General features: G+C 45.7%; 1 long non-coding RNA gene across 2 annotated transcripts in view; it reads left to right on the top strand.

Moving 5' to 3' along the window:
• Positions 1-20,235, top strand: part of LOC113258717 (uncharacterized) — a 44,547-nt gene that overhangs the window by 11,709 nt on the left and 12,603 nt on the right. For both annotated transcript variants that reach the window (XR_008956262.1, XR_003317337.4), the window contains exon 2: positions 18,624-19,319. This is a non-coding gene — a long non-coding RNA (uncharacterized LOC113258717). The remainder of the gene's footprint in view (positions 1-18,623; positions 19,320-20,235) is intronic.

Genomic DNA, 20,235 nt, shown 5'->3' with positions numbered 1-20,235 from the left:
CGGGGCTCAATTACACAACCTTGAGATCAAGATCTGAGCCGAAACCAAGAGTCGGACACTTAACTGATTGCACCAGCCAGGTGCCCCCTTTAAATAACCACTTTTAAAGACTACATTGTATCCTAGTTCTTAAACTATAATATATTTAAATCCTCAATTTGGGGCATTTAGTTGTTTCATTTATATATTTTATTAACAATGTTATAATAAATGTTTTCTAGCCAAATCTTTTCTCACATTCATGGTTATTTGGGAGGTTTCTTATATATGAAATTGACAAGTCAGAGGGGATATGCATTTAAAATTTTGAATTTGTCAAACAGTGTGTGTGAAAATTCCCACTCCCTGCCTCATCTGGGGTGTATCTTTGATTCTTTTTTCATTTTTCAGCCCAGCTGGGAAGAATTTCAGCTCTTACTTATTTTGGTTGTATCTCTGATTATTGATGATTATTTCTTTTTTAATAAATCACTTATTTTTCTATCAGAGTGTTGAACTTTCTCTTATTGAATTATGAAAGCTCTTTATATATTAAAGTAAACCTTTGTGTTTAAGCTGCAAGATTTTTTTCCTATACTATTTGTCTTTTAATTTTATTTCTGGTGGATTTGTGTATGCACATGTGTATGAATGGATTCAGAAGATTTTTATGCCGTTACACCTATCAGTCTTTTCCTTTGTGGAGTTATATACTTTTTTAAAGGACCAAGTTTTCAGGAATTAACCCGTGAAATTTTCATAATCGGATCTGGTGCTCTCAAACCCCTTGAGCTCCTTGTTTCAAATTTACCAGTGTGGGCATTATATCAGATGAGGTGCAGTGTTGTTTCCATTTCTCCAGTTCAGGCTGTCTCCCAGAAGGGGTTCAATCCCTTCATAAACTCACAGATAAGTTACTGCAAGTAAGAACTGGTGATAGGCATTCTTTTTCTCAACCACAAAACATGTATGCCTCCCTTCAGGAAAAGCCGTAATGGGAATTAGAAAGGACTAGTTTGTTTAGATTCTTTGCGGAGTGAATCATCACTGCCTCATTGATATGCTTTATAATTGCACTGATGTGTTCTCAGGAAAACTGTGGCATCAACCCTAAGTTCTAATTACTATGCAGACAAAGAAACGCCATGGCCTGCCACAGCTCCCTCGAAGCAAGCAGCTTTCCATGGAATGATGCCCCTTCATGGCAGCGTTACTACTCTGATGAGGAGGGCATCGCCGGCAAACACACATCTTGTCCTAGCTACTGGGACTGTTGTGGGCGAGCTGGTCTCTGGGCTGCTCTGCTGGCATGCTGGGCTGAGCCACATGTGAGCCTCAATCCCTTCTTCATGCTTCAAGTTAGACCTGTGCCTCCTGCTCTCTCCCCGGCCCTCTCGCTTGCCTGTTTGGCCCTCTCGGTGTTTATTCCAGGGAGCAGGGAGAGAAGAGAATCCTCTTCCCTTACAGACCTCAGGGAAGTCCCCTTGATTGTCCTCAACCCCACACCCCTTTCAGCCAAAGTCCTTCCTGCAGGGTGATGCAGGGGAGGTCTTGAGCACCACTGAGGTTGAGCGTAAGATCGTAAGATCGATGATCCCCATCACCACGATGGTGCCATGGGACGACCTGTCTCTGTTCTCAGCTGTCAGAGCTTTTTCCCTGCTGCTTAGCCAGGGTGCATCCCAGCCCAGATGCAATCTCAGGCTACCAAACCCCACCAACTGACACCTTCTCCAGAGAAACCTATCATGGTGGGAGTGTGGGGATAGGGACCAAGGCCCTACATCAGGAGGTCTTTGCTCTCTGGTTTTGCCAAGGAAGTATTAAAACATAATACATGCAGGGCACCTGGGTGGTTCAATTGGTTGAGTGTCTGCCTTCGGCTCAGGTCATGATCCCAGGATCCTAGGATCGAGCCCCACGTTGGGCTCCCTGCTCAGCAGAGAGTCTGCTTCTCCCTCTCCCTCTGCCTGCTGCTCTCCCTGTTTGTGCTCTGTCAAATAAATAAAATCTTAAAAAAAAAAAAAACAAACAACCCTAATACATGCAATAACTGTAGACTAGCCAGCTCCTATCAGCAGGGAGTCAGGTGTATGGTACCACACTGGGAGCCAGACCAGGGACTTGAAAATAGTTTTTACTATGGAATGACCCTCTTATGGATCTAAGCAGCCCCTGCCCCAGAGGCTGCCCTTTTAGATGAAGTCCATCGGGGGTCCCCTCAATTTGGGAAAGACACACTCATTTCCCTTCTGCCTCGTCAGTGCCCTTTGGTCTCTCCCTGTTCTCTTATCCAATATCACGAAAGCCAAAGAACTAATTTGGCTGTAACACAACCCTCCTCAGAGTGCTGGAGAGGAGAGAAACCAAATGTGAGCACAGCCCAAACCCTCTTTAGTGGGCAAGGCTCATTCGTAAATAATTTTAGTCTTGTTACCCATTCACTAATCATATATCCTTCCCGATGGGTATTGGCAGCATGTCAGATGGAGCTCACTTATGAAAAGACTCCAGTTTCCAAACCCATTCTGGCTTCTTGAGAATCTGTGAATTGGGGAAACCAGCTCTACTAAAGGAACTATAAGCCCATTTTTTCCCCTCCTTTTGAGGGCTGGGGTGGGGAGTGGGTGAGCCGAACAACATCTATACGTTTATTCATTCAGGAAACATTTACTGAGCTCTCCTCTGTGGCAAGTGCCACCAGAGGAGCGGGAAAGAGAAATCCTGGACGTGTGATGCGGCCCCATTTTGCAAAGGCATTTCTCAGAGTCACTAATGATACCTGCAGGGGGCTGAATGGTGGTCCCCAAAGATACTGGGTGCTAAACCCTGAAACCTATGAATGTACTACCTATGGTAGTATGTGGTCAAGTCTTGCAGATGTGATTGAGTGAAGTGTCTTGAGCAGGAGAGATTATCCCGGATTATCCAGCTGGGCCCTAAATGCCATCACCTGGATCCTTTTAAGAGGGAGGCAGAGGGAGATGTTACAAGGACCCAAAAAGGGAGAAGGTGATGTAAAGATGGAACAGATAAAGATTTGAAGGTGCTGGCCTTGAAGATCAGGGTGATGCAGCCCCATGCCAGGGAACACGAGCAGCCACCGGAAGCTGGAAGAGGCAAGCAGCAGATTGCCTCCTAGAGCCCCCGGAAGGAGCGCTGCCCTTTTGACATCTCGATTTTGGACTTCTGGCCTCCGGAATTAGGAGAGAATAAACTGTGGTTGTTTGAAGCCCCCAGACTTGTGGTAATTTATTACAGCAGCCCCAGGAAACTAATAAAACATCCTCGCAGATAAAATGGGGACAAGGGTCTACAGGACAGTTGTCAGGCAGCTGGAGTCACAGGTATCTGACAAGGTCTGTTTATTCATTCCCCTGGCAAATATTTATTAAGTACAGTGTTCCAGGCATAGGAGATAGAGAATAGGGCTGACGATGTCCCCTCTGACACCAGGTGGAGGGAGCGAGCAGGTTATAGAGAGGTAAATGAGAAATATGAACCAGGTTAACTTTAGGTATTACTAAGTGCTTTAAAGAAAACAAAACAAGGTAATGTGGAGTTGAGGAGGGAATTATTTTAGATTGGGCAGTAGGAGAGCCTTTCTGATGAGAGCTCTTAGAGCTGAGCCCTGAATATCAAGAAGGAGTTACCATCTGGACAAAGCTTTCCAATTGGCAAGAGTTGTAAGTGCAAAGGCCCTGAGGTAGGAACAAGCTTAATTGTGCTTGAGCTTAACTGTGCACAGAAAGACCAGATCCTTCCATGTCAACGTGGAGAGCCATCTCTCACAGAGGGCTGCAGGGTTCTGTTGGAGGCCCTGTCCTGTGCCGTTTTCTTTATTTATAACTAAATTGGAAGTAAACATATAAGTCATATAAATTGTAAAATCAAGTGTGGGTAATATAAAGCTAGTAGGACTTATATTTAGTTAGATGTCAGGAATTGGGTTGTAAAATACGTTGGCAGGTGTGAACAAAATGTTAAAGATAAAATCTGACAGTGACAAAATATAAAATTATGTGCCTAAATCAGTATTTGTGTGAAGGCCCTAAAGCTCCATATCAGCAAACAACTGATGGTGAAACACTTTTACGGCTTTTTACAGAATGGAGTACAGCTTAAGAGAGGAGGCAGCCACCGGTCTGTTTCTGGAGTATTGAGTGGGCACCACGTTTTATGGGGCCACAGAAACAGTTACATTCATTCATTTATTCATTCAATGAACAAACGTTCAGTGGTCACCTTCTATGTACCTGGCCCTGGCTAGGCTGTGGCGGAACAACACTGCATAGGATAAAGGACTTGCTGACCTCAGAGAGCTTACACTCTAGGGAGAAGAGTCTAGATTTAATTATGTAGCTGTGATTTTTCTTTCTGCATTAAATATTTTTTCAGATTATAAATTGTGGTAATAAAAGAGCAAAAATCAAACATCACAGAAACATATAACATAGAAAAGAAAAATCCCCTGTTAACTCATCTTGCTTCCCCAGAGATAGCCACTGTCAATAGGTTTGTGCATTTTCCCCAACTTTTAAAAATACAGGTGCCTTATATTTTAAAAACATAAAAATGGAACCATAGTCTTTTTAATTTTTTTTAGCTTGATATATCTTAGACATCCTTTCCCATGAATACAAAGAGATCTACCCTGTTCTTTTAAATGGCTGGCCGAGTCATACTCCATTTTATGAACGTACCACAGTTTAACTAGTGTCTCATTGATATGCGTACTGTTTCCACATTTCACAATTATAAACAATGTTATAAACTTGTTCTGCATAACCTTCCCAATGAACTGGTGGGAGTATTTCTTTCTAAAGGATAAATTTGTGGAGGTGGAAATGCTGGGGCAAAAGGTCTGCAACATTTAAATGACAGTTGTTGCCATACTTCCTACCATTTAGGTGGCACCTCAATGAGAGTGCAAATCAGAGTGCATGTTTTCTTGCAGCCTCAACACAGGATTTTATCAATAATCATAATCTTTGCCTGTCTGATAAGCAGAAGACAATCCTATCTTGTTTGCACAAACCATGTTCAGCCTACAACTGAGATAACAGGTTTGCAGGGATGTGCAGGTCACCTGTGTACGTCAGAGAGGCCACACTGCTGAGGCCTGAAATAAACCAGGTGGGGTGTGGTGACAGGTGACCACAGCACAGCTGGTCAGCTCACATCGCAAGTGCAAAGGCCCTGTGGTGAGAGCGTGTCTGGCCTGTCAATAGGACTGGAAGGGTTCCCAGGGGAGCAAAGAGCAGGGAGCAAGGGGAAGAGAGGCAAGGGTTTCAAGGTAGCAGATGGTGGTAGTCTGCCCTGGGGCAGAACCTGGACTAGGGTGGAGGCCACAGTGTGTCTACCCTAGAGAGAGTGGGTAGACTTAGGAGAGAGATCGGATAGGGTTTGATAGGAGTTGATGAGAACTGAGGCTTGGGTGGCTTGGGTGGGCTTGGGTGGCTTGGGTGGGCTTGGGTGGGGAGTGTGGCATCCTGGAAGACACCCAGGAGTGTTGGGCAGACTGATTGGGATGATGTGAAAGGAGCAGGCGAGGGTTAGCTGGAAAAGCAAAGGTCGGGAGGAGACAGCAGCTTTGCAGAGCAGTCTCTCTGCTGAGTTCCCATATGCCCACGGCTCCACCCGAAGCAGGCTGACCCTGTGATTCCGCCACTCTGGCCACAGGAGGACTGGGAGAGCACTGGAGGCCTGGCCATGATGTGATTGGTGTGAAGCCCACCCATGATGGGGACAGTGCCAGATGGAGCTGACAACCTCCTTCGGGGAGTGACGACATCTGGAACTAGGGACATGGGAAAGGTCACACGAGGAGAGGGCAGAAAGTGGAAGCCATCAGGAAGGAAGAAGGAATGAAGAGAGGCGCAGGGGCAGAAGTAGCAGAAGGACTGCAGAGCATGGGAGAGGACTGACAGACCACCACCACCACCCCACAACCCCCCACGTGTGGCCAGAGAGCAGAGCCAGGTTTGCTTGCCCAGCTGTGAGGGTGATTCGCAGGGGGACCCCAGACAAGGCAGTGACTTCTCAAAGGCTCAGTTCTGTCTCCTCAACCATGAAACAGATGCCATAATATCTTTTTCTTCAGCTTGTGAGGATTAAAGAAGCACACGAGAGAGTGAAAGAAGGTATTTGCAACACGTAAGACCACTAGAGAACCAGGATCTAGAATTGAACTGGGGAAAATCAATAAGAAAAAGATAGCCAACTCCATGGACAAACAAGCAAAAGACTTGAACAAGAGCTTACCAAAAGAGGACAGAGCGTGTCTCGAAAATATATGGAAATACCCTCAACCTCATTAATGAGGGAAATCCAGTGAGGTTCCATATGCAACAAAAAAAGATGAATCCTATAAACACAGTGCTGAGCAAAAGTAGCAAGATTGAGATGAATGTATGAAGTAGGAGTCAATGTATTAAAACTAGGCATAAAAACTATAATTAAATACTACATATGCATGTCAGATTGGCAAATTTTGAAAAATCTGTTAATACCAAGTGTTGATGAAAAGCATGCAGAGAACCAGAAATCTCAATGCTGCTGGTGGGAGTGTAGATGAGTATAAGCATTTTGGAAAACACTTTAGCATTATCTATCAGCCTGAAGGTGGGCACATTGCACAACCCAGTAATTCTATTCTTGGAGATACACCTCTAAGAAGAACTTCTCATATACACTGCAATGTATACACAAGCTCGTCTATAACTTTGTTCATCACCTCATGCTAGGAACAACACAAAGATCCATCAGCTGTAGAGTGGATAGATTGCGATATAGTCATATGATGGAGTATTATACAGCACCAAAAAATGAACGGACTATGCTATGGGGAACAACATGAATGAATCTTACACACACAGTATTGAACAAAAGAAATAATACACACCATATGATTTTACTTTAAAATTTAAAAATTGGTAGCATGAAACTCTATATAATGGAGTTTATATTGTGTAGCATATATTGTTCAGCAAACAATCAAGAAAGGGAAGGAAGCGATGATCACAAAAGTTGGAAAGCTGGTTGCTTCCGGGGAGGGGAGCATTCTGGGATAGACGGGGATGCTTAGGGCAGGTGGGTCCTGCGGTACTTGAAGGTATTCTATTTCTTGACTGAGGAGGTCATTATTCTAGTGTTTGCTTTGTGATTGTTCATTATACTGTACATTTGTTTTGAACACTTTAATCTAAGAGTATTTTATTTCACAATTTAAACAGGTTTTTAAAAAAAAGATAGCTAACACTTGTAAAATGCTTGGCACAGTGCCTAGCCCATATTAAGAGCTCAACAGATGGCAATTTTATTTACTGTTAGAACCCAGTTGTTAGAGCCGCGTTGTATCCTAAGCAACCTTCCAGCTCCTGGATTGAGCGCGAGTCGCCATGAGGCCTGGCTTTAAGTTGGAGATTCTCGACTCCTCTATTTCCCAGGGTGGCCTCCAAATAAATCTTGTTGCTTAAGACACCACTTCTCACTTGATGTGGGGTGGTTTACTGCAGTGCCTCAAACTCTACCAAAGTGCGCTGCCAAATTTTGGCAAGATGTAAAATTTGTGTGTGTGTGTGTGTGTGTGTCTGTTGCTGTGCAATTCCAGAAAGCAAGACTGCTGAACTGAGCACCATGTGATGTGGTATACAGCCAGAGTCCAGCCTGGTGCTGGTCAGAGGTCAGGGGTCAAAGGTGGACCTGACGGCAAGCTGGTGCTAAAGAAATGAGGACATGTGAGAACTTGGCCTGCTGAGAATCCATCCGGGAAGAAGAGCCACACCCAAATAGTGCCGATTCAGGTGAATCCCAGGATAACCGTGGATGCCGTTTAAACCCTTCAAGCATGTGGCCCCCAAATCTAGTATTCCACCGGCAGGTTGACAGGCACTGATTTAAAGGAATCTGAGACTGTCTCTGCTCCTTGCACGCCTAATAATGGAATCACCATTTCATGGTTAAGGGAGGGGCTATTGTGTCTAATAGCTAATTATATTAACAGCTAATAATTATGGGGTGCTAATCATATGCCGGGCATGGTGCTAACATTTCAGCAACTCAGTAACTTGCTGAAGGTCACATGGCTGCTAAGGGCTGGCGCCAGGAAGAAGGACCATTCTTATTTTCTGGTTCTAGAAGGAAGGCATAGCCCGATGTTTAGAAGTTACATAGGGGGCAGGTTTTGGTACCCAGATGCAAAACAGTGAAAAGGGGAGTTTGAGGGCACAGCAAATTCTCTCTAAGCAGAGGCAGCAAGTATGTTTCAGAAGAGATTCCTGCGTTGGATGGCAGGTTGGACTAAATGCCTTTCAAGGTCCTTTCAAAGAAGCCATAATCTAAGTTTGGGTCTTGGTAGAGCTTCCCATAGGGAACCGTGCTATATGCTTATTTTCATTTAAAATAGGAGCCTCCGAAGTTCAGTGCATACGCTGATGTGTAAGCTGTTTGAGCACACTTTCATGTGGATGTTCCCATGAACTTCCTCAGAACTGTTGAGGCACGGGAAAATGATTTTCCCTATGGAGTTGTTTTCTTTTCGTCTTTCAGCTGACAGTAGTTGTAAAGAGGCTCTCTGACCGACAACGAAGTAGCTTTCTTAGCTTTAGAAGAGAAAGAATTTGCATTCAACGCTCTCCCACACTTATTTCTTTAATTTCAGACCAGAGGTGCTGATCTTTTCATAGGGACTCTCCTGGTGCCCCTCCTACGGTCCGTGTGTGTTGTGTGAGGACGACGTGTGTGGCATGAGCAGTGGCGTTGGATAGCATTAGGGTTGCTTAGAATCTGCCCTTTAGAACTGAAATGATATGTCTGGCTTTGTTTCCAGGGTTACAGAAACTTCTTTGGTCTATTTCCATGACTGTGTCCAGTGGAAAGGCATTACTTTCTGCTTTTCAGACTGCACGACCCCCCTCCAGGATAATGGAGGCATACAGTGGCATCTCGACTTGGGAGTTGGCTGAGGTTGAGCCTTTGCCATTACCTGGCAAAGCCAGCTTTATTTTCTAAAGCAGTTTGAGGTTCACAGAAAATTCAGTAGTAGAAAGTACAGCGTTCCCAGCTACCCCCTGACCCACGCATGCACAGCCTGTCCCACTGCCAACATCCTGGACCAGAGTGTGCATTTGTTAGAATCCATGCACCTACGCTGACACCTTATTGTCATCCAAAGTCTGTAGTTTACATTATGGCTCACTCTTGGTGTTGTGCATTCTCTGGGTTTGGATGCTGATATAACGAAATGTATCCACCATTGTAGTGTCATACAGAATAATTTCATTCGCCTAAAAATCCTCTGTGCTCTGCCTATTTATCCCTCCCTCTTCCCAACCCCTGGTGATCACAAATCTTTTTACTGTCTCTGTGGTTTTGCCTTTTCCACAATGTCACAGAGTTGGGATCCTATGGTACGTAGCCTTTTCCGATTGACTTCTTTCACTGAGTAATATGCCTTTCAGCTTTCTCCATGTCCTTGTGTATCTTAACAACTCATTTCTTTTTAGCGCTGAATAATCCTCCATTGTCGGGATGTACCACAGTTTATTATTTATCCAGTCATCTACTAAAGGACATTTTGGTTGTTTCCAAGTTTTGGCAATTGTGAATAAAGGGGCTAGAAGCATCCATGTGCAGGTTTCTGTAGAAACGAGTTTTTAATTCATTTGGGGAAGCACCAAGGAGCCTGAAAGCTGGATATATGGAGATAGCGTATTTCATTTTGTAAGAAAGTGCCATCCTGTCTCCCAGCGTGGCTGTACCGTTTTGCTTTCACATCAGCAATGAATGAGAGTCGCCGTTGCTGTGCATCCTCGCCAGGATTTGGTGATATTATGTTCTGGATTTTGGTGATTCTAACAGGTATATAGTAGAGTCTCATTGTTTTAATTTGCAATTCCCTCATGACAGAAGATGTTGAGAATCTTTTCCTGTGCTTATTTGCCATCTGTATAACTTCAGTGAGAGGTCTATTCCTATCTTTTGCCCATTTAAAAAACCGGGTTGTTTGATTTCTTATTGTTGAATTTTAGGAGTTCTTTGTATATTTTGGCTAACAGTCTTTTATCGGATATGTCTTTCGCAAGTATTTTCTCCCAGTCTGTGGCTTGTCTTCTCATGCTCTTGAACATACACTATTTTAACAGTGCTCTGCTAGGTGTTGTATGAGCATATAAAATATATTTAAGACAGAATTTCATGCTTTTAAGTTGCTTCTTGGGAAGTACCTATTTCCTGGATACCAAAGGATCCCCATTGCTTCTTTTATCGGTTACTAGTGAAGCTCTTAAGTGGATTGTGGGAGTGGGAAACACCCTGGAGAATCAGTATATTTGGGAAACTTGCTTGGATATTATTTTAGGCACCAAGAGTTCCATGGTAAATTATACTGTGGTGGCTTATGTATAGAAAAGCTGGAGCCTCTGACTTGTCTGGGCAGACAAAATGTTATCAGCATTCTGAGAAATGTCAGCGACTGATATTTATATATTCTTGTATAGGCTCCTTTGACGATATTACCTCACTGATGGTTGCACAGTGACTTATCCAAGGAAGAAACATGGCAACTGGGCCAAGGGAAAGAAATTTAATTCTATTTATCTGACCTTTTTAAAACTTTTGAATTATTTGAAAATATTTAACCAAAGGGGATCCTTTCTGCATAGCATAGAGTCACAGGTAGTAGCCCTCACATGACTTCACGTTTGGAGACAGCCTTTGCTTATACAGAATTACATAATGTCAGCAAATGAGCAGGACGTGCTCTAACTTCAGTAAATATTACACAGAACTCCTCAGTGTAGTCATTCGTAGGCACACAAACCAACAGAACGAAACAGGACGCGAAAACCCAGGGCGGACTGGATGTGGGGCCGGCTCAGTCTGGATACGCTGTCTCAGCACTGGTCCGCCGGGGCCAATGCCATCCTGGAGCGGCACGTTCAACTGTACATCTTAACCGAAGAGGAGACTCAAACATTCAGCAGAGGAGTGGCACAAACATTAGGGAGACAGAGTAATTTGTTAAGGCAGACAACGAGCCGGATCCAATATCCAGGACAGATGCTCTTCACAATTGGTCCAGGCCCGAAGAGGAAGAGCGTCCAAGTGTCCACATGTGCCTGCCATTCCCCAGAGAAAGCCAGAGAGTGAGAGAGGGCAAGGCAAGGCAAGAAAGAGAGGGGACGGTAGTATCTCTGACCAGGAAGATATCCTGGGTCACCCAACTGCAGGCCCCTCTTTGTGGTCTGATATAAGTCTCCTTCAAAATTGCCCAAGCTGCGAGGTTCCCAAAGGCAAAGATTAAAAACAGGAGCTTCAGAACATTAATTAGGACATGTGGGATCTGCGGTCGGGGCTCAGTGTGGTGCAAAGCTCGTGGGTGGGGGATCTCTGCAGGCCTGGCTCCCAGTCTCAGCTGTGTCCTTATGAGTTACATGACCTTGGGCAACTTATTTAAATCTCTGGGCCTTGATTTCAGCACTTGCAAAACCAGAATAATTATTTCTTCCATTCAATACCATTGCAGGGATGAAGAATAATTTATGTCAAATACCTGGCTCATAGCAAAGGCTCAGTAAAGGTTAGGTGATTTAAAAAAAGTCATCCACGCCTTATTCCATGTGTTTAATGAGTCCACTGTAAGGAAAGCCCAGATGCATTTTAAATACACTTCTGCTTCTACTGTTTCCTTTGGAAATGAAATACTGTGTACTAATGTATTACCTCCTTAAGAGTATTGGTAAGTATATAGCTACTAAGATGCTTTTGGTTACAAGTAGCAAACCCCTCAATTTAAATAAGCTTTAAAAATAAAGCAATTTGTTCATGTAACTGCAAAGTCCCATGATAAATTCCAGATTCAGGAAAAGCTTGATCCAGCAGCTCCATGATCTGTTGAAAGATCTGGTTTCTTTTGTTTCTGCTCTGCTACCATGGTATCAGCTTTATTCCAAGTGTGCCTTCCTTTGTGGCTACAAGATGTTTGTCAGCAGAAGTCTGCGTCCATCTATCAGAATTGAGTTTACTCTATGTGATGGGAAATCCACTATTACAGTGGTTATAACAAGAGAAATGTATATTTCTCCCCCATGTAAGAGAAATCCAGACGCAGGCAGTCCAGGGCTGGAATGGTGGCTCCCTCATGCCATGGGCCCAGATGTCTAACTTGAAGTTCCACGTCTCAGGGCATGGCTCCCTTTCTCAAGGTCTCCTCAAGGTCCAAAATGACTGTTGGAACTCTCACCATTATCTCTGAATTCTGGGCAAGAGGAAGGACCATGAGAAAGTCTTGCCCCCTCACTCGTAAGGAGACTCGTTGGAATTACCACACAACCCTTTTGCTTGCATTTCATTGGCTGGATCGCAGTCACATAGGGCTGTTGCAAGACTGGGAAACAGAATCTTTTGCTGTACTCAAGTGTGCCTAGTCAGAAATTGAATCATTCTTATATCCAAGAAGAAAGAGAGAATGGATATTTGAAGGCTCCCATTAGTTGTTACCACTCAGGGCCACATGCTTCCTTATTCAGCCCCAGTGGATACAGTTATTATTTGGGGGCGGGGGGGAAGGGGTAGCTTCCATACAATGGAAGAGATTTTTTTTTCTCAGAAGGCCCCAGGAAACACGCCTCATATCTCACTGGCTCAAAGTGGGTCTTACACTCACCCCCCTGCACGACTCACTGCGGGGGAGCATGTGTGGGAGATGCTCAGTGCTGACTGGCTTGAGCACGTTAGCGCCCTCTCCTGGAACTGAGGGTGCGGCGAGCTCCCCCAGCCACGACCGTGGGACACTCAAGGACCCATTAGGAAAAAGGAAAGGGGGCAATGAATATCACTACAAAGTTTTCCTCCCCTCGACACCGGCTCCCCAGCCCTCTTTTCACTATACTGAACAATTCTAGGATTTCTAGCCTCTTGATAAAAGCTGTGAATTTCAGATACCTCTTTATCTTTATGGATCTTTTGTGAATCTTCTCCAGTCTTTCCTGACTCATACTGGGCACAGTGATGAGCAGGCAAATCTCCAAGCCTCTCTAAACCTCAGTTTCCCCATCTATAAAGTGATGAGGATCATAACACCCATCTTCAAAGAGCGAATGAGAGGATGCATGTAGGTTTGGTGCACAGTGAGCATTTTAAAAAGGTTCAGTAATGAACATAATAATACATCCTGATTCTTGGATCCTATTCTCCTATGTTTTTCTCTATCATGCTTGTGTTTCTTCACCTGGAGCCTTAAAGTTCTCTTTTTGCTCTGCTCCAGCTTCTGTTTCCGAAGATGCTTTCCTCTCCTTTGAAATTCTTCTCAGTAACAGCCCTGTGTCTATTTCTGACCTCATCTCTAATTTGCCAAGGTAGCTTTCAGTGCCTGGAGGTATGACAATAAGAGAAAATGATTCGGGAGTGCAGAGAGGAGAACGGGAGCTGTGAGGAGCAGGTGGTGGGAAGCCTGGTAGGGACCCCACCTGGGCGGCCGCCTCACCCCTGCTTAACCAGATGTTGACCTCTTGTTCCCAGGCTGGATTATTTGGAAAAGGAAGAAGAACGTGTCCTATTTGTTCACGTGGATTTACATAAGAAACACATTCTCAGTCTTCAGGCCACAGAGCTCATTTGCCAACAGACGGCTGAAGAGTTGAGCTTGTGGGTTTATTTAGTTTGGAAATTCAAATGTTGAGGCTCTCTCTGCCTTGAGAAAGCAGGTGCATCTAAGATAGTTCGTCCTCACCCTCTTCCCTCCTTCCAGCCTTCCCTCCTTGCTTCGGCTTGGAGGGGGCTTGGGAGGACTCACGCTCAAGTTTCCCACACAAAGAGCTGCTCACAAATTCTTGCCCTCGCCCACCCTGGGGGAGACTGAAGTTTCCCAGAGTGCGGCTTGCTGCTCAGTCTTCATAATTGGCAGGTGGGGGGTGGGGATGATGATAGCCAGTGGCCATTGCCGGCCACTCCAAGCATTTGCACGTAGAATAATAGCAGTGGGAAGAGCTGACGGTTAATACGGTGCTTCCCATGTGCCAAGCTAGTTGAAATCATTCAATCGTATATTAATTTATGTTATTTCTCCTCGAAAGGAGTAGCTACCAGCATCCTCATTCTACAGATGAAGACTTAGGCTCAAAAAGGTTAAAAAAACTTGTTCAGGGGGCGCCTGGGTGGCACAGCGGTTAAGCGTCTGCCTTCGGCTCAGGGCGTGATCCCGGCGTTATGGGATCGAGCCCCACATCAGGTTCCTCTGCTATGAGCCTGCTTCTTCCTCTCCCACTCCCCCTGCTTGTGTTCCCTCTCTCGCTGGCTGTCTCTATCTCTGTTGAATAGAGAAATAAAATCTTTAAAAAAAAACCCAAAAACTTGTTCAGGTCATTCAGCTCATGTCAGAGCCTGGATTCGAAGATGGCTGGGCTCTGCGTTCTTAACCAGTACTGCACTTCCTTCCCATGAAGGGAGGATTCTCAGCATACCCATTTTATAGATAAGGAGACTGAGGCACAGTGAGAAGAAGGCCAGAGACTGCAGAGCCTGGGTCTTATCTGCGATGTCATGCTGCGATCAACAAATAATGTCCCAGGCACCAGGAGCCGCATTCTCCTTGCTTTTGCTGCTTCCTGATCTCTTCATTTTCACCAAGGCTGTTAGTCAGGGTGTCCTGGGATCCTAGTCCCACCGGTTAAATAAGCGAACTAGGAAGGGAAGGCATCTTTTAAAATGTGATTCGCTTATTTATCCCATGACTTGTTCCTCCAAGGACTTGTGACAGTACACAAAAATGCCTCACCTTCTAGGAAAGAACATCAGTTAGGGGTGTGTGATGGGGTGGCTGGAATCCCAGCACTCCCATTCCCTCACCAGAGACCTGGATGGATCCCACCCTCTCCCTTCCCTGGGGTTTCTTTATTTGGAGATTGGCGATCACGTATCCCTGGTGGATTTGGGCGAACATCAATGACAGTTCACATAAAGCTCCTAGCACTGGCCTGGCCTACAGAAGGTGCTCAGTGGCTCAGTGGATCATGATGATGATGATGATGATGAATTATCATTCCCAGGCAGAGAATGATGCCACATAAGGAAAACAAGGGGTAGGCTCATAAACCGAAGCCAGCCATGAGGCCCATGCGAAGATACCTACTGCAAAGTTGTACTTGCTTTCTCAGGGCCCGGGTGAGGCCAGACACCTGATTGTTAAATCATTCATGGCACTCATAAGATGAAAAGAGCGCTCAGGAGAGGCGACTTCCCAGACTAAGGTGGAAAGAAAGACCTCTAGAGCCCTTCTAAGGAGGACACGGCAACGTTATAAACAGTGTCCTCAACAACTTCTTTAGAGTAAATGCGGTACCAAGTGCCACTGGTTGTCCCTTAACAGAGGCTAATGGCAACAAGGCACAGCACAATCCAATAGAAAGCATTCCACTGAGAGCCAACATAATAGAGTCCTCGGCTGTAGTGGCTTCACCAGAGGCAGTAATTGCTAATGCTTACTGGGCACTATGAGGGGCCAGTGAGGGCGCTGAGCCCTCCGTGTGGATCACCTCACTTACGTCTCTCTGCGACCATGTGAAATTGGTACTATGATAGCCCGATTTTGCAGATGAGTAAACCGAGGCCCAGAAAAAAATGTTAAGAGAGCTCCCCAGGGTCACAGAGCTCATAGCCAGGCTTCACACCTAGGCAGGCAGGCTCCTGGGTCCATGCCACTGCCCCTCTCGCTTTGGAAAACTTCTTGGACTCAACATCCTTGTAATGGTCCTTGTCAGCTGAGGCTTTGACAGATCTTGGGCAGCAGTGAATTCAAGGGAATGTCTAAATCTTGAGAAGTTCCTACGGAGCAGACATTCTGTGGGTTGGGTGAGTGTGGTGCAGTGTGGTTTCTCTGTTGGCCAAGATGGGATAGAACCAACAGATTCAGAAGGGCTTGAACTGAAGGTGCTCATGACCTTGCTCAGAAAAGGGGAGAGTAAACAGGGGAACAGGTCCAAGATCCACCTTAGCAGGGGATCTTCAGGGGTGCCTGGGTGGCTCAGTTGGTTGACCATCTGACTTTTGGTTTTGGCTCAGGTCATGGTCTCAGGGTCATGGGACTGAGCCCCACGTGGGGCTCTACACTCAGCAGGGAGTCTGTTTCTCTCCCTCTGCCCCTCCCCCCATGCACAGGCTCTCTCCCTCTCTCTCTAAAATAAATTAATCTAAAAAAAAAAAAAAGAAAGAAAGAAAGGGATCTTCAGTCCACTTGAATGCGCAGACATATGGATGACGAAGGACCCAAAATTCTCTGTATATCATGGCTGCAATAATTTTAGTCTGAAAAAGTGTCAAGGCAGTAAAGTTCCTGTTTTGGCTATTTCAAAAAAATGAATATACGGCACCCATAGGATACTCAATGCACATTCCTTTTATTGTGATTTTTGCCTAAGATATTGGCCTCCTACACTATCTGGTGGGAAGCACTCCTAAACCCCCCCGCCCCATCTCAACCACCATCACAGCAAAATGATCCAGAAAGGCCAAACATAGCATTTGTGCTGTTTCTGCACAGTAGACATTGTGTGATCGTAATTGTAAAACAAGCAGGATTCTAAATGGTCCAGCCTTCTGGGCTCATCCTCTTTTTGTGATCCAGTGCAATTAGCAGAGTCCTGTCTCGCCTTCTGGGCAATCCAGGCCCTCCTCAGGATTTCCAGACACTCTCTGAGGGCTAGTGGTCTCCTGCTCAGCGCACTGGGGCTTCTCAGTCCCAGGGGTGACTGCGTTTTCCTTGCCCCTGTCACCCTCTGCTGTACAAAGCCCCAAGTCCCTTGTCCTTTGTGCCTTAGGTTTTGTGCTTGGTCTAAGCAGAGGAATTGGGGCACAGCAGATAGAGGCAATAGTAGAGAGCCGACTGTCCTGTCCCTTATCAGGATTACTGACCATGTTCCCTTAAGGCCCTGGCTTAGCATCATCTTCACGGGCTTGCTCTTCCTCAGGAGCTGTTGTCGGCCCAGCTGACTAGTTCCTCCAACCCTAAATTCCAGTTACTTCCTTACAGAACGGAGTTTAGCTCATTCTTCATTTTCCCCTTTACTTCCCAGGCCAAGCCCAGAGCTTGATTTTCTCACCCCAAAAGTCTCATCAAGGCCCATATAGCATGTTTCTTTTTTTTTTTTAAGATTTTATTTATTTATTTATTTTAGAGAGAGAGAGGGAGGGAGAGCACAGAGGGAGGATGAGAGGGAGAAGCAGACTCCCCCCTGAGCAGGAAGCCCAATGAGGGACTCGATCCCAGGACCCCGGGATCATGACCTGAGCCAAAGGCAGATGTTTAACTGACTGAGCCATCCAGGCGCCCCCAGAGTCATGGTTTTAAATAACATTTCCCCCCTGCTATATCATACACATCAGAGCTTACAGAATCGTTGGGAATTAAATTCTTACAAAGTAAAGACAAAATAAGAATATAATACAAATGATCAGAAATGAGCTTGTGAACCATGAGAAGTTCCTAAGTGCATGTTCCTAAGTGAAAGAAGGCAACCTGAAAAGGCTACATACTGCATGATTCCAATTCTGTGACATTCTGGAGAAGGCAAGACTACAGACACAGTGACAGGATCTGTGCTTGCCAGGGCTTGTGGGGAGGGAGAAACGAACAGGTGGAGCACAGGGGAGTTTTAGGCCAGTGAAACTGTTCTTGATGACGCCGTAATGGTGGATACATGGCATTATACACGTGCCTGAACCCATAAAACGTACAAGAACAAACTCTAATGTAAAGGATGAGCTCTGGGTAATACTGATGTGTCGCCGTGGATCCTCAACAAAGGTCTCACTCTGGCGGGGGACGCTGATAATGGGGGCGGCTGTGTGTGTGAGGGGCGCAAGGGGTGGAGGAGAAATCTCTGTACTGTCTGCTCAGGTTTGCTATGAACTGAAAACTGCTCTAAAAAGGGTGTTGATTTATTTATATATTTTTTTATTTTTTATTTTTTTTTAAAGATCATATTTATTTATTTGTGAGAGAGAGAGAGAGCACGCACAAGCAGGGGGAGTGGCAGGGAGAGGGAGAAGCAGGCTCCCCGCTGAGCAGGGAGCCCGATGAGGGACTTGATCCCAGGACCCCAGGATCATGACCTGAACCAAAGGCAGATGCTTAACCGACGGAGCCACCCAGGCATCCTGGTGTCTATTTTTTAAAACAATGACCCCAAACTGATGATGGCCATACGATATGACTAAATAAGGGATGGGGGCACTGGAAACCAGGGGGAAGAGATGGCTGTTGGCTGGCATGGCCCCTCCTAGGCTTTCAGGAGAGAAGGTGGAAGTGGGGCTGAATAAGGAGGGACAGATGAGATCAGATGAGTGGGGAGTTGGGGGGGCGTGTCACAGCCTGAGCAAAGGTGCAGAGGTGCCATGACCCCTGGCCCCCAGGATGGACAGGTGAGCAGGGGTGCGACTGGCGGGAAGAGCAGGGACCCTCCCAGGTGGGAAGGAGAAGCAGAAAGCCGAGGACTGTGGAGCCCCTGCCAATTGTTTTCTGGTAGCTTCTCTGAAGTGAGCATGTTGATTGCGGTTCCCTGTGTACGAGACACTCAACAATGTAAACTGCTAGGATGCAGTTCTCTAATTAAGTCTATTTCCTTACAACATGTGTTTGTTTATTACAGAGAGCTGTGATAACACAAGGGAGTCATGTCAACCTTGTCTCATGCACCAGCTGAACTCGGTGACACTAGCAACTTGGATCCCGACAGGCGGGGTGTTATGACTGCACCATCAGGGCTGGACCCCACTGCTCTGAAGGTGCTTCGTGTGCAGTGTGGGGCAGCTTGACCTGAGCGAAAGCAGCAAATGCGCCTCGAGTTGGAACCCCAGCCAGAGTCAGTAACACAGTGGTTCTCAAACTTCAGCCTGTGTCTGAGTCACCTGCAGAACGTGTTAAAACATGGAGTCTTATAACCACTTCCCCCAGAGACTCTGATTCAGTCAGTCTAGGGCAGGGATGGAGATTTTGCATTTCTAGAAGTTCCTAAGTGCTGCTGGTTGGGAGATCACACTTTGAAAATTACAAGCCTGCTCCAGACCCTTGACTTAGAAAGCTCTTCCTCTCTAGGTCTTCTGTGCCCTAAAGGACTTCAGAGCTGCGGAGAAAAGTGAATGGAAGCCAAGAGATGGAAACAACTACAGCATGCATCAACAGGTGAATGGATAAGCAGAAGGCAGCATATCCATACAATGGAATACTATTCCGCCAGGAAAAGGAATGAGATACTGACACACGCTACAACATGGATGAACCTCGAAGGCATTATGCAGAGTGGAAGCAGCCAGCTGCTGGGGCCATGCAGTCCATGATTGCATAGGTAGGAGATGCCCAGGAGAAGCACATTCATAGAGACAGAAAGCAAATCGGTGGTTACCAGGAAGTAGGAGGGAATGGGGAGCTGCTGCCGATTAGGTTTCCATTTGGGATGGTGCAAAGGAACACAAGCAGGGGGAGTGGGAGAGGGAGAAGCAGGCTTTCTGCTGAGCGAGAAGCCCGATGCGGGATTCGATCCCAGGACCCTGGGATCGTGACCAGAGCCAAAGGCAGACGCTTAACAAAGTGAGCCACCCAAGTGCCCCTCTTTTCTCCTTTGGAAAGAACACATTCTAGAGGGTTTTTTGTTTGTTTTTTTAAGATTTTACTTATTTATTGACAGAGAGAGAGACAGCCAGTGAGAGAGGGAACACAAGCAGGGGGAGTGGGAGAGGAAGAAGCAGGCTCCCAGCGGAGGAGCCCGATGTGGGGCTCAATCCCAGAACCCTGGGATCACGCCCTGAGCTGAAGGCAGAGGCTTAACGACTGAGCCACCCATCTAGAGGGTTTTGTGAGGCTTACATGACACAGGCCAGTTTGCCAGTTATAACAAGTGCCAGACATTGCTTGTATCTCCTTCTAGACCTGAATGGAGACACCATGCCTGATTTGTGTGAAAACCCTAGCATTGCAGTGTCTTGTACTGTGAGTTCAAATTTCTCCCTCCCCCTGAGAAGAGGGACATGTTTAGATTGAGAATTCATGATAACGGCCTCTCAAATCCATAATATGCAAGTGGAGGCAGAAATCCTCCCTGTGCTCACGTTCGGACTTTCTTTTGTGTACCAAGCTTTATCATGATGTAAACATACTCTAGGATAAAAACAGATAAATTCACACAAAAATTCCTAACAATAAATAAAATCCTTTGGATTTTTTCATGTTTCCGTACAGCCCTTATCTGTAGGTAATATAGGTAA

The sequence above is a fragment of the Ursus arctos genome, unplaced genomic scaffold (assembly GCF_023065955.2).
Source record: "Ursus arctos isolate Adak ecotype North America unplaced genomic scaffold, UrsArc2.0 scaffold_3, whole genome shotgun sequence".
Lineage (NCBI taxonomy): Eukaryota > Metazoa > Chordata > Mammalia > Carnivora > Ursidae > Ursus > Ursus arctos.
Note: the sequence above shows the minus strand (reverse complement) of the source record. Positions and strands in the feature narration are given on the sequence as shown.